This window comes from Echinops telfairi, unplaced genomic scaffold (assembly GCF_000313985.2).
Source record: "Echinops telfairi isolate 266 unplaced genomic scaffold, ASM31398v2 ScPeMD7_11;HRSCAF=52, whole genome shotgun sequence".
Taxonomy (NCBI): domain Eukaryota; kingdom Metazoa; phylum Chordata; class Mammalia; order Afrosoricida; family Tenrecidae; genus Echinops; species Echinops telfairi.
The window spans coordinates 22,574,527-22,590,018 of record NW_022103908.1 but is presented as its reverse complement, the minus strand read 5'-3'; positions in this window follow the sequence as shown (position 1 = coordinate 22,590,018).

Here is a 15,492-nt window from a genome sequence, read left to right as displayed (position 1 = left end):
GAGGCAAGAGAATTTTGGGAATGATGAGGGCAACAAATGTATAGATGTGCTTTACACAATTGATCTATGTATTGTGATAAATTGTATAAGCCCCAATAAATTGATTAAAAACAATTTTAATGAATTAATTAATTTATTTTGGTCATTGGTTTTCTTTGTTGTTGTCATCGTTATGTTCTCTTTTGTTGCTCTGTCTTGCTATGCCTTGTTTTTTGGTGCATATTATTATCTATGCAGATCTATCTAGATAAAATAGGCTGGATGAACAGTCTAGAGGAGAAAACAGTGGGAACAATGGTTCTGGGGAGACATGGCAGAGGTGGAGGTTGGGGAGAGGAGGTGGTGTTGACCAACCCAGGGACAAGGGAACAACAAATGACCCAAAATTAGTGGCAAGGAGGGTGTGAAAAGCCTGGTAGGGACTCAGCAAGGGCAATGTAACTGAGAGAAATTACTGAAACCCAAATGAAGACTGGCTATGATTGCAGTTTTATTCGTACACCTTAATTATATGCTCAGAACCTAATAAATTGACTTACTGAATTGTTCTTCACAGTAGAGATCAGGGGTCTGTCATTTAACCTACTAAACTGTGATGCCTCAATCCCTTCAGAACAACTACACTCTCTTTATAGTCACTGATCTAAGAATTGTAAAATCATATTCTGATTGTTTTGTCATTAATTTAGACATCATGACTTAGATGTTAGTAACGTTTTTTCATATTTGATTTCAGCCACATCATTCCTATTTTTTCCTCACAGTGATACTATAGGACAGTATAGAACTGCCATTGTGAGTTTAGCCTTAAAGTATTCTCTAAAATTAAGGTCCTGGGTATTGATGGAATACCAATTAAAATGTTTCAACAAGCGAATGAAGCACTGGAAGCACTCATTCATCAGAGTAAGGAAATTCAGAAGACAGCCAAGTGTAATGTAAGAACCAAGCTAAATGCAAAGACCTCTACTTGTACCCGTTCCAAGAAATGTGATCCAACAGGACATACAAATTATATAGTAATACCATTTATATCATTTGCAAATAAAATTTTGCTGACAACCATCAAATAACATATGTAGCAGTACTTAAGGGGGAGCTGCCAGAAGTGCAGCTATTTTTCAGAAGAGATTGTAGAACAAGGGATATCAGTTCTGATCTCAGATAGATCTTGGCTGAAAGTAGAGAATACCAGAAAGATGTTTACTTGTATTTTAGTGACTTTAAGTGAAGGCATTCAACTGGGTTCACCATAACAAACTACAAATAGCATCAAGAATAATGGGGCTTTCAGAGAACTTAGTTGTGCTCATGTCGAACCTATACAATGGATCAAGAGGCACCTGTGGGAACAGGACGAGGGAATGCCCATGTTGAAAAATCAAGGAAGATGTGCATCAGAGTTGTACCCTGTGACTATATTTAATCAATCTGTATATTGAGCAAATAATCATAGAACTGGATTTTATGGGAAAGAATATTAAAATGATTACTAAGTTTATCACGATAGGTGGATGATACAATATTGCTTGCTGAAAGTGAAGAGGACTTGAAGCATTTGCTGATGAAAATCAAGGATTGCATCCATATATATGGATTTCAATGGAGCCCTGGTGGTAGAGTGTTTATTTGTTGGGTGAGTTCCACATGGTCAGCAGTTCAAAGCCACTGGCAGTTCTGTGGGAGAAAGACTGGTTTTTCTATTCCCATAAACAATGAGTCTCAGAAACCCACAGAAGGTTGCTATGAGTCAGCATTGACTCGATGGCAGTGATATGGATTATAACTCAATGTAAAGAAAACCTTGACAACTGGACAAATAGTTATTATCATGATAAATAGATAAAATATAGAAAATGTCAAGGATTTGGACTTGCTTGGATCCACAATCAATGCTCCTGGATGCAGCAGTCAGGAGATGAAAAGATCTCCTGCATTTGGTCAGTCTGCTGCACAAGACCCCTTTAGAGGCTTTTTAAATTTTTTTTTATTTTTTAATAGTTTTATTAGGGGCTCATACAACTCTTATCACAACCCATACAGACCTCAATTGTGTAAAGCACATTTGTACATTCATTGCCCTCATCATTCTCAAAACATTTGCTCTCCACTTAAGCCACTGGCATCAGATCCTAATTTTTTCCCCTCTCTCCGCTTCCCCCTCCCTCATGAACCTTTGAAAAGTAAGGACACAAGTCCTGGTGTTTTCAATTGCCTCGTGTTCATGTGAAAGTTGGGCTTTGAATAAGGAAGCAGAAGAAGAATCAGTGCATTTGAATTATGGCACGGGGGAAGAATAGTGTAAGTACCAAGGACTGCTGAAAGAACAAGAAAATATGTTTTGGAAGAAACATAGCTAGAATGCTCCTTAGAAGAAGGATGACAATACTTGGTCTCATGTACTTTGGACCTTATCTAGAGAGACCTGCCCCTGAAAAAGAACACCCTGCTCAATAAAGTAGAAAGGCAGGGAAAAAGAGGAAGACATTCAACCCTTGGCATGTACGCACAGTGGCTATCACAATGTGCTGAAACGTAAGTGATGTGGTGAGGATGGTGAAGTTCAGGGTGGCAATTCCTTCTGTTATGCCACAGGGTCCCTATGACTTGGAATCTACTCTGTGGCAATACTGCCTGTGCTGCTGCTGCTGGTGAGCTGTGGTCTAGTAGGGCTGGTTGAGAGGTACTCTGTATAACAGACAGACTAACAAAGGAGTGGTGGATTCAATACCTAAAAGCTCTTTATCTTCATTATGGATTCACCGACCAAGTCACATCAGAAAATGAACACCCTAGCTTGATTTCTATACATAGCCCTTCATTTGACAATGCACTCAAGAAACAAATAAGTCAACCAACAGACCAAAATTCTTACATTTTTAATTCTTAATTTTTCTTTCATGAAAATTTTATAAGAGTACAGATGTTAGAAAAGGTGCGATTGAAATAAAAAAGGCATAACTTAAAGAATATGTTACCTTACCGAAATCTATATTTTAAAGTATTACAGAATACTTTGATCAAATTATTTATAGGTTTGATATAATTTTCATTAGACTTCCTAAATTGGCAGTCAAACCATTAGAAAAATCAGTACATTATTTGATTCATAAACTGAATATTGGATTAGAAAATAAATATCCACTTCTGGTAGTAATAGGGATATAAAGTTTTTCTCATACAAATTTACCAGTAGAGACCCATTATAGATAATCTTCACTGCTCAGAAACCCCCAAGCTAGTACCTTACCTATAACAATTAGAATAGAGTTCAATGGCCTATTCAAGCCAAGCAGATATAAGCCTGAAAAAATGTAAAGCCAGCCATATGTGAGAATAGCTGATTTCTGTATTTTCTTTAGAGCATGGCTATTTATATCATTAAAGAAAACCACTCCTGGGCAGACTATGTAGTGTGATGCCTTTTTAAAAGTTTATATTTTTCCAAAAAATGTTTTAAACTCTATAGTGAAGATTAAATTCCTGGTCTTTCTTGCGTGTGATAAACTCCAGCTTGCCTAGAAGTTTAAAGCCAAAAGCACACTTTAAATAACAGGTGTATGATTCTTGAAATAAGCAGTTTCCAGCTTCACTGTTTATTATAATTGCCTACAATGCCTAAAGTTATTTAACTGTGGTAATCTATTCATATATTTTCCTTTTTAATATTTACTCTTGTAAAAGCTTCAGGGCTATGTATAATTACTCTGTACAGCAATAATCAACATACTGAATTTCCTGTATTTCCCTAAGACATGAATATATTGATAAGTAGGGAATACATTTATAACTTTGGTAACTATTTGTATTTAAATATATGCATTTACATTTCAAATTTGAGAAATATTTGTACATAAACTTTTGGTTGACACTGTGGTTTGAGCATTAGTTGATCATGTGACCACATGTATCTCTATACTGTTAATATCTCTTTTATTACTTATTTTAAATAAATAATAAATTAAATTTTAAAATGTTTTCTAATTTTCCATAAATCCCTATTTCCTATATTTTAGATAATATGGTCTTGAACCTTGACACAATTTTTCTTTTTAAAATGGTTTTATCTAAAATATAGGAAACAGTGTAATATAAGATACAATAATAATTTATAAATTATCAAGGGTGCATGAGGGAGAGGGGAGGAGGAAGGGAGGGGGAGGGGAAAAAAGGAAAATAAGCTGATTCCGGGAACCCAAGAGGAAAGTGAATTTTGGGAATAATGAGGGCAACAAATGTATAGATGTGCTTTACACAATTGATCTATGTATTGTGATGAATTGTATGAGCCCCAATAAATTGATTGAAAATAAATAAATTAAAAAAAATAAAATTGTTTTGAAATAATTGAAAATTACATGTACAAGTTTTATTGCTACATGCTGTGGACTGCTAGTTATGGTTCACTTTTTGCTATAAATAAAACTTTCACTGAACCAATTTTGCTAAACCAAAAGGAAACTTCTGATTGAGTGAGATTACTATTTCTGCCAATTTACTTTCAACATATTTCTTATCTAATACCAGAAAAACATTAAGATTACAAAATGCCTACATTTATATATTATCAAGTCACTCACTGTTTGCAATTTCCAAAATCAGCCAGGTGCTAGACAATAGAAGCTTTTTCAAAAAGATTTAATAATTACATACCCAAAATGAACTATTCAGAGAAAATACATTTTAAAGATATCAGATTGCAGCATGCTTAATTATTGCAAAATTATTTTTATGAATTTTGTCATGGAAACACTTTAAAATCAATATTGAAATGTATGAGTAATTCTTTTTTCCCCTTTAATTATATTTATTTAATTCTAATTTTATGAATTTCACAAATAATCACTGAAATATCCTGTCTCCTCCATAATGTCTTCCTCTTTGTAAGAACTTCTATAAACTCCATGCATTGCAGATGCATTATTTTTGAAAAAAAAAATGTTGATTTTCTGAAGAATACGTTGGTCGAGCAGTGATCTGGATTAGTATTATGCTCCTCGGGGCAATGACTCTATTTTGACAGTAGGTGACATACTACGTGTTATTGTTGTTTTAAGTCATTTTATTGGAAGAGTAATTGTGTTTTAATAATATTCCTTTAGCTACTTTTTGAGCAAAAATTTAAAAATGAATAATTGTACTATGAATGAAACAACATATTATCAGTCTAGTATTAATGATTGGATATTTATCATTTTATATAATACTTCTTAAATCCAAATGATTATATCATAAATCTAAAATGTTGATAATGTAATGATCTACACAGTTAAATGCCTATGAATAGTCAATAACGCTGTTTAAAAATATGAATAAGTTAATTGCATTAATTGTATAAAATTGTATAAATATTTTAACAAGAATCCACTTACACATGACTAATCATTTAAACAACAATATTTAAACAAGGCTATAGGTATTCAATTTGCCCCATTATCTAACTAGACATCATTTCGTAAATATTACACATCAGTAAAATAACGCAGATAAAATGTCGCATTGGGTAGAAGTGAGAGAAATGCAGCAATAAAGAGAGGGGTTGAGTCTGGCCACTGACTTCCGTGGACTTGGTTTACAAGAACTAGAGGAGAGCGGGTTGACTGGTCTGAATTCATTACCTAGCCCAAGGGGGTTAGAGTTGTTGAAAATTTGTGATGAGCTATTGTCTAAAGGTAAGGCGACCAATGGACACCCTGGGGAGGCTAAGTGAGGCAGCCCACATTGAGTTGACCAGAACCTGACCAGATGAAGAGACGATTTTTGAGCCTGTAAGGGGTAGATGTTGCTGCAGACTTTATGGGTGGCCTGTCCTAATTTGACTTTGCTATGGAGGTGGATATCCCAAGGGTCCAACTGAAATGGAGATTCTTCACATCAAAGAATATGATTGTCTCCTTAGAGCACTGTCATCCAGTGGGTTCCACCGACAGCGACTCTATCCACAGCAGAACAAGCCACTGCCCCAGCCTGTACCATGCTCCTCCGTGTTCCTAGGCTTGAATCCATTGATGAAGTCACTGTGGCCATCTATTCTGTGGACTTGAGAGTCTTCTGCTCTTTCACTGTCTTTCTCCTTCACCAAGCATGATGTCAGGCACTGGTCTCCCCTCACTACATGTCCAAAGTGTGTAGGATGAAAGTCTCACCATCGTTGTCTCTGAGGAGCACTCTGGCTGTATCTCTGCCAAGAGAGATTTGTTTGTTCTCTTGGTAGTCCATGGAAATGTCAATATTCTTCTTCAGCACTACAATTAAAATGCATCAATTCTTTTTGATCCTCCTTCTCCAAGGTTCAAGTTTCACATACATATGAGGTGATTGAAAATACAATCACTTGAGTCAAGTGCATCTTAGTGCTCAAAGTAATCTCTGTGCTTCTCAACAATCTAGAGTTCTTGTTTGATCTATTGACTGCCACTTCTAAGCAAGATGAAATTGGTGACAATTTCAATCTCTTCTCCATTTATCATTGTGGTAGTTACACAATCATGTGTCAACTTGAGGGCATTAAGAGTGAAAATTGGAGTCTAGCCTGTCATCCAGTTATAGCATAATGTCTCCTTGTGGGCATGACCTTCCGTGATGATTCTGAGAACTTCTCCTTTCTCTCTGGAGGCAGGATGCATTCTGTCTCTGCTTCACCTCCTGTTGATAAGCCACATGGAGCCATGCTGATGCCAACCAGAGCCCTGGAGATGCATCTATCACCACTTGATCCACAAGAGTTTTTACCCACTGACCTGTGATTTTTCCGCATTTGGCAAAATTGTGAGTGTGGTTTCATGAGTCTGAAGAGGAATTTATGGACTAATATTGAACATATGGGCTGATATCAGGCTTGTGAACTTGATCTGGATTAGGCTGGGGTGTTTTCTTAATATACAATTACTCTTTGATATATTGTTTATATCTATCTATCATCTATCTATCTGTACTGAATTTGTGTCTCTAGCCAAACCATTGTGTCTCTAACATAATCACGATGTTACCAATTGGTCCACTTTTGAGGAATTTTGTCTTATTTGCATTGAGTTATAATTTATACTGAAGGTTGTAAATCATTGATCTTTATCAACAAGTTCGTCATGTCCTCCTTACTTTCAGCAAGCAAGGATGTGCCATTTGCATATCACAAATTGTTAATAAGCCTTCTTCCAATCCTGATGTCACATTGTTCTTTATATAAGATGATCTCTTCCATTAGTTGCTCTGTTTACAGGTCAACTAAGTACAGTGAAAGGATCCAACTCCAACGCACAACTTTCCTGATTTTAAACCATGAAGAACAGAATTCTTGTTCTGTTCAACCAAATGCCTCTTGATCCACATAAAAGTTTAACATGACTACAATAAAGTGTTATGAAATTCCCATTCCTTTTAAAGTTATCCATTGTTTGTTGTGATCCACAGAATTGGATGCCTTGGCATAGTCAATGAAACACAAGTAAATAACTTTCCAATATTCTTGGCTTTCTGGCCCAAAGCCATCTGACAACACTAATGTTATCCCTTGTTCTACATCCTCTTGTAAACAGGCCTGAAACTCTGGCATTTCCCTGTCAATGTATTGCCACAAGCAGTGTTGGATGATTTTCTGTAAAATTTTATCTGCATGTGATATAAATGATAATGCTATATAATTTGTGTATCCTGTTGGATCATCTATCTTTGGAAAGGGTATAAATATGGATTTCTTCTAGTCAGTTGGCCAAGAAGCTTTCTCCAAAATTTCCTGGCATAGACAATTAAGAGTTTCCAATGCCTCATCAGCTTGTTGGAACATTTCAGTTTGTAGTCTATATGGTTTTGGATCCTTGTTTTGAGCTATTGTTTGCAGTGCAGTTGAACTTCCTCATTCAGTACCATTGGTTTTTGATTAGACACTCTCTCCCAAAACAGTGGAATGTAGACTAGTTCTTTTCGGCATAGTGACCCTGTGTTTTCTTCCATCTATGTTTCATTCTTCATACACTATTGCGTAGTTTGACCATAAAAATCTTTCAAAATAGCAACTTGAGGCTTGAAATTTTTCTTGATTTCTTTCCATTTAACACATGCTGAGAAAGCTCTTTTTGGGCTTTCTAACTCTAGGTCTTTTGAGATTTCCATATAATATTTTACTTTGTCTTCCTGAGCTGTCCTTTGGAATTTTCAGGTCAGCTGTGTGACTTCATCCTTTCCTCCATTTGCCTTAGCCACTCTGTCATTAAAGCAAGTTTCAGACCCCTCTGACATCCATTTTGATCTTTTCCTTCTTGTTTTTATAATGCCCCTTTTCTTTCTTTTTTAATGATGGTCTTGATGTCACCCCAGAGCTCATCAAATCTTATTAATATTCATGGCAGCAAATCTGCTCTTGAGATGTTCTTGAAATTCAGGTGGGATAGACTCAAAGTTATATCTTGACTCTAGTGAACTTATTTTAATGTTCCTCGACTTCAACATGAACTGACATGTGACCAATCAATGGCTTGTTCCACCACCAGCACTTGGCATAATTTTAGTTGCTATCTTGAGCTTATCCATCATATCTTTTCTCAGATATAGTCAATTGGATCTCTGTGCATTCCATCTTGAGATATCAATGGGTATAGCCACTATTTGTATTGTTGAAAATAGGTATTTGTTATAATCAAGTCTAGCTTGGGTTCTCCGAATACGTTCCCATCACTAAGACCATATTGTATAACTATTATTCTTCCCTCTTTGTTTCCAACGCTTGTATTCCTATCACCAATAACTATTAATAAATCTTGATCACATGTTTGATCAATTTCTGACTGATGACTTTGGTAGAATTTTTCAATTTCTTCATCACTAGTTTTATTGGTTGGCACATACATTTGAATAACAGTGTATTGAGTGAATTTCATTGAAGGCTGATAAATGTAATCCTGTTACAGCATTTTACCTCAAGGTAAATCTTACCATGACAATAAATGCAATGCCCTTCTTGATGTGTCATCCTGGCAGAGTAAAGTACAGTATATGGTTTTCTGATTCCAAATGGCCAATACCAGTTCATTTCAGTTCACTAATGCCTAGTATACAGGTAATTATGTATTCCACTTAATTTTCAATGACTTCCAGTTTTCCTAGTCTCATGTTTTGACATTCCAAGTTCTGATCATTAGTAGGTATTACTAGAAGTGTTGCAGCTCTCTCTTCTCATTTTGAGTTGTACCCCATCCACTAATGATGATCCCAGTGGCTTTCTTCTCACAGATTTACTCTATTCATGTCACCAGTCCCATCTCACCCTTTGAGGGCCTTCTAACCTCCAAGGCCCCTCCTCTAGCACTATCTCTGACAGTGCTCTGCTTTAAGTTATTAGCCCTTCAGTGTCTGGCAATGTTTGGATACTTTGCATAAGGTTTTCAGTGGCTGCTTCCTCCAAAATGGGAGCCTAATCCTTCTTCATTTTCTGCTCTTAGTCTGGACAGTCCACCAAAATGGGTTCACTTTGGGTGACTCTGCTGGCATTTGAATGATGAGTGACAGTTTCCAGCATCACAGCAACACACAAGCCACCATAGCACACCATGGTAGAGCAAACTGACAGACATGTTCTGACTCATGGGAACCCTTGAAGAAAGAATAAAACTTCCTCTTTGGACTTCTGAGGCTGGAAATCTTATGGGAACAGAGAGCCTCATCATCCTTCCATGGAGCAATGACTAGTTTCAAACTGGTCAACATATACATTATTTATTCTACATTGCATATATGAGATTTCCTCCTTCAAAGCTGCTGAAGTTTTTCCTGCTTCCCCGCTGGATAAAGCCACTAAGTTTGTGAAGGTATAACTCACAACAGAAGATCAGTGTGGGAAGGGTTAGGACCTGATGATCACTTCTGGCCCAAAGCCAATAATGAGCTAGGGTCTTCATTTATACAACCACAAGCAAATGGTTTTGTTAACACCTTGAGTGAGTGTGGAGAAGAGAGAGTTCAACTAGTCAAACCTCCACAGAAGACTAGCTGATATTTTGCTCTACCTTTTTGAGACCATGAGAAGCAGAAAAAAGCCATGTCTTAACACTTCGCTAAAAAAATAAATGGGGTAAAGAACATGTGCTGTTAAATATAGGCACTAATACAGTTTGTAGAATGATAGTAGAGTGCTATAGAAAATAAATAAACCATTTCCACTGTGGGGTCCAGCCCCCACAGTTGAATGATCCTATAGGTCAGCAGAAGCAAGAAGGGAGAGGAGTCCAGAGCTTATTCAACAATAGACTTTTAGAGTTCTTGAAGCCTGCAAGCCTCTTATTACACAGACACATCAACAAATGGGCAATGTACTACACTTGAATATCGCAAGCCCTTAAGAGGAATACTTGAAAGGGAGCAACCAAGAGACAAGAAGTGAAAATTGTTCCTTCAGAACAAGGGACAAAGGGAGCTAATACTCTCAGAGACAGGTATTCTTTAACTGCTTACATGAGGACTCGGATTCTGTAGGAGACAACGTTATATTAGCATTAGGGTGGGGGGGGGGTGTAGATGTTCTTGGTGAACCATCCTTCTTAGAACATGTGCATTCAGGTGTTTCCATATCTCTGGGGAGATATGCTTCCCACGAGGCAGGGTGAGCCAAGCCCTGAGGTCATGGGTGCTGGGGCAGGCCAAATAAACTTCCCTCCAGCCCTCAGTTTCCCATATTCAGTCCAAGGGGTTGGTATGTTAAGACACTGCCTGCCTGCCGCTGCGGAGATGTACTGCTCAAATTTGGAAAACTAAAGTTATTTTTTAAAAATTTCTGGTAATTTAGAAAACAATAACCTAAGTTCGGCTTGTTCTGGTGAGCAAACCTTAAGCCCAGCAATAAGACATTAAACATATCTGAAGTATGTGCGTAGCTTGCTTCATTTTCAGTGTAGTATAACAAGTTTAACTGTCCGATGCCAATTACGCAGAATGAGAGTTACGAAGCTAAAGCCATGGTGCACTGCATGGAAATTGACTCAGAGAGGCACTTACGGACATTATGTTTTTTGTTGAAAGGCGCATAAACTATGTTCAAGTCTTCTATTTTCTTCTGTCTAAGAAGCATTGCTTATCTTAATTTGAAAATCATAGTAATTAAGACTCTAAATAAGGTTACTAAAATTACTTAATAAAATTAGTTTTAGCATCTGTTCTTCTGGGAAAATATGAATTTTCTTCAAATGTTGATGTTGGAGCTTAATTTAAACCCAACTGTACAATACATTTAAAGTAAATTACCCTATTTCTTCAAAATCATTTCTATGTTTGTAGCAAATTTTCAATTCAAACTTCACAATTTCCAAATCACTATGTGCAGCATGGCATCTATATAGACTCCTTGGTCATTTGAAGCAGTAGTATATAACTACAGTAGTAGATGTTTTTATGACCATTGAGTTCAAGCAGGAGCCTGTGGAACAAGAAGGCATTCCCTGATCTATTAGTTTAAATGAATCAAAAGATGAAGTAAATTTAAAAAGCAGAATAACTCATGTAAAAAAAAATAACTGTAAGCATGCCTTACCGCATACACACGAGATTCATAGAAATCACAAAATTCCAAGTTGAAACCTCCAAATATTTTTCCTGTTTGGAGGTTAGGAAATAAACAGTCCTCTCTTTGTGGATTCAGAGAAAAAGAAATAAGCAGTTTTCTCTTTGTGCATTCAGATAAAAGAAAGATTAAAAGCTTCTCTTCATTGTTTTCATCCAAGAAATACTTGTTCTAAGCACCTTAACAAATTACCAGTAACCCTTAATACTTAGGATTACTTAAAAACAGGGATGGGAGAAACCATTTTCCTTAGCTTTCTCTCCTTTAAAACTTATTAAATAAATAAATACTACATTTATTTCTACATACGGGATATAATATTGAATTTGTTATTTTGGTACCATAAAATTCCAGTTAAGGAATCTCATGTTTTAAAATAAGAATCTTCTGAAATTAAGTCAGAGATCTGCCTCGGAAATACTTTCCTGGGTACATGTCTGCTTTAAGTTATCTGTAGAAGTATAGTGCATGCATTTTTTCAGAAAATTCTCTGTCGGAGACAGAGCCCCTCTACTTCTTCACTATGTCAAAAGCATCGTCACCTAATTTTTAATGGAAGTGTCACTATCAGGGAGGACAATGCAATTTGAATAGGATTGTTTGTAAAACACAGTCAAAGTCAACCCCGGACATTGTTGTGACTTTTCACGCTAAGATTTGGTGATTCTGCAACACCAACGAGATTTCTGAACAGCTGACATTTGGCAACTATTTGAGAATTATTTACAGGCACAAAGGCACTTTCTCACCAACATGTTTTCCTCTTATTGCACACCTCACAGTAGCTTCCCTTACTAGTTCCTGAAACTTGAATATATATTTTGTTCATAATGTTTCGCATGCGCAACCTTGACAAAATCCATCTACAATTAAACACTTCCCATTATTTCATTCCATATTCTACCCTTTCTCTTGCACTATTATACTTCCTCTTTATTTCCCAGTTTTCCTACTATTCATAAACCATTTCACACTGACTAGAAAGCCTCATTTTTCTTCTGCAGAGCAACGGGTGGTTTTGCACTGCTCCCCAATGAATTACCACTGTGCCACTAGGGCAGGAAGGGGAGGAGATTGAATTCTGAGCTTAGTGGAGGGTGTTAACCGGACTACACTCTTTGTATAATTGTTATTTTAGTTACTATTCATGACAATGGGTATAAGGAAATGTATGCCACAAATGAGAAGAGAAGGGAAGCTCTTTCTGGAGTGGCTTGGGAACACAGCTGGCTTATCAGATTATTAGGAGGCCAGTGCCTACTGGAACATCTTGCCAGAGGCATAAGATAGAATCCACGGGTGGAGAATGCATTATTACATTTGGGTGACATTTGATTGCCCCATATAACTACATACAAACAACCTTTGCATGGGTCTGGTAAGAAGGGAGGGGGAGATACTGAGCAGATTCCCTTGTGAGTCACTGTGAACAGGAATCCCTGCAATGCCATCCGGCTGTGTATAAAATGAGGGATCGTAGAAGCCGAGGGTGTAAACTCATCCTCGGCAAGAGCTAGTAATTGAGTGCTTCCATTGACCCCAGGAACTGGCCTAACTCTGAGTGACCTCGAACTTTGGACTGAACTGCACCCACCACCTAGTGAGCCTAGAACTTTGGAGAGTTCTGTGGGACACTGCAGGGATTCACAGAAACCAGAGATTTAAGGGGATATACTCAAGGGAAGAGTGGGGGAAAGTTGAAGCGCACTGTCTTTGTGCAGAATTTGGATTTCTCAGACTTTTTCAATATCCAACTTCTCAGTACTAGTTCGGTATTAATTCTTATAGAAGGAATTATTACCACATGCGTGGTTGGTGCTGGCAGCCAGCTAGGGTCCCCAGTGGGTATGCAGTTGGGGGTTCAGTTCTCTTCCATAGGCATCCTGAATGTGACTGCTTGGATTTCTTTTCTTCACAGCATAGCAGCCCTTAAAAACAGAACATTTCAAGTGACAAAGGCGGAAGATCTAGAGGTCTTAAAGTCCTAACTTGTCATCATTGCTACATAAAAGAACTTCTCCTTTTAAAAAATCTGAGGTCACATGTAGCCTGAAAATTATGGTTTCTCCATGTGCAAAATACATTGAATTTTTCTTTTGGCCTAATAGTCTCTGTTTATAAGAAGTTAAGTCTCAGACTTCAGGCTCTCACCACTAACATACAGGTGATGTGAAGATCAGGCTTCTGGGGGTTATTCCATGTTTGCAGTGACCTATGAACCAGAGAGATTATTTGAACCCCAAACACCAAGGTTATTAGCAAATAACACTTGCCATTATAATTATTATGGAACTAAGAGTTTCTCCACCTTTTGTATTTGCTGGAAACTTTTTGACAGGTAAAACTCATCCTTCACTTATTGATGTTAATCATTGATACTGAGAATTCATGTGAAGCAGATAAAAGTGATAGGACGTGATGAGAGAGGAGGAGGGTAGTCATAGTAGCAGTATGAATATTTAAATATAATAACTCAAAAATGCATCAGCACCAGGGTAAGTTTTGAGGAAATAATTGAAGGAAATGAAAGAGTGAGCCATGCAGAAATTTGGCAGGGCAAAGACAAGAAAGTTTCTCTAGAGTCTTGGAAGAATCTAGGTGAAGAACAGGAGTGGTTTGGACCAGGGGTAATGGGAAGAAGGTGAACAATGACATGATTCTGAATGTTTTTGAAAATAGTCCTGACAGGATTTATTCTTGGATGGTATGACGGAGCAGGGGAGAGATCAATTAAGAGGCCCTCATGAATTTCTGGTATAGGAAGTGCAAGAGGAGGGTTCCCATTAAATAATATGAGGGGCATTTTTTTTTAGAAGCTGGTTTAGTGAGAAAATTCAAAACTTACGTTTTAAATATTCTAAGTGTGTGATTCTTGTCACACTCGCAATAAGGATATGCATTTGGACTTTTAATTCTGGTTAAAATAGGATGAAAATTCAAATGGGATGACCAGTAAGATCTCACAATTAGATAAAGCAATGCTGAAGTCACCTGAGACCAGAACAGAGACCAGTCTATAAGGTGGTGATTGATATCTGTCTGGAATTTATTCCATTTAAAATGGAAAGAGAGAAATTAAAACTACGGCATGTAGAAACTTTTCTAACTATAGCATCAAAGGGGAGTTAACCAGATCCAGCTGATATTCTCATTTATATTTGTAAAAATGTAGAACCAGCCAGCACAAATAAAGTTTGCCCATCATCTTTTGTATCACACAACATATTGATTTAATAATCTAGAGTTCTTGTCTAATGGCGGGGACATAAACAAGTTCAAAAAAGGTTGCAAACTATATCCTACATAGGAATGGATAAGGCATTTTAAATAATCAAAATGCTTGTTTCTCAGCAATTCTGATATTTAAAGAAGAGTCATCTAAAAATAAAACTCCCTGATTGAAGGTCAAGGTACCAAGTCTATTAAGTGACTTTTCTTTTTAAATCTTTCACTAGCCAAATTTAGTTCAAAATCTGGAAATAAGAGAAAAAAAATAAATTAGAATTTTGAGAAAGGACAATTTTATTTCTGTTTTTCATTTAACACAAACATAATTATTTTTCAGCTAATCATTCCATTCTGTGAGTAGACTCTTCAGACACAAATTAAGTATGACAGAAACCCAAATGAAAAGAACCCTATCTGCAAGGCAAGGTCAGCAGTTTGAATCCATCAAACGCTCCACAAAAGCAAGATGAGCGGCCTACCCCTGTAAAACTTTAGAGTCTCAATTAATCCAATAGTGGCTCAATTTGGGTTACAACCTCAATTTGATGGCAGTGGGTTTTCACTTGCGGTTGGAATGCCCAGATGAATACTTCAACAATGCTAGAATCATTTGAGGTAAGGTCCTTATTTATAATTTATTTACACTAGATTATTTGGATTTGGTAAATGTGCTTTATGAGGGTAATAATCATAGAATATTAGTTAATCTTAGTTAATAT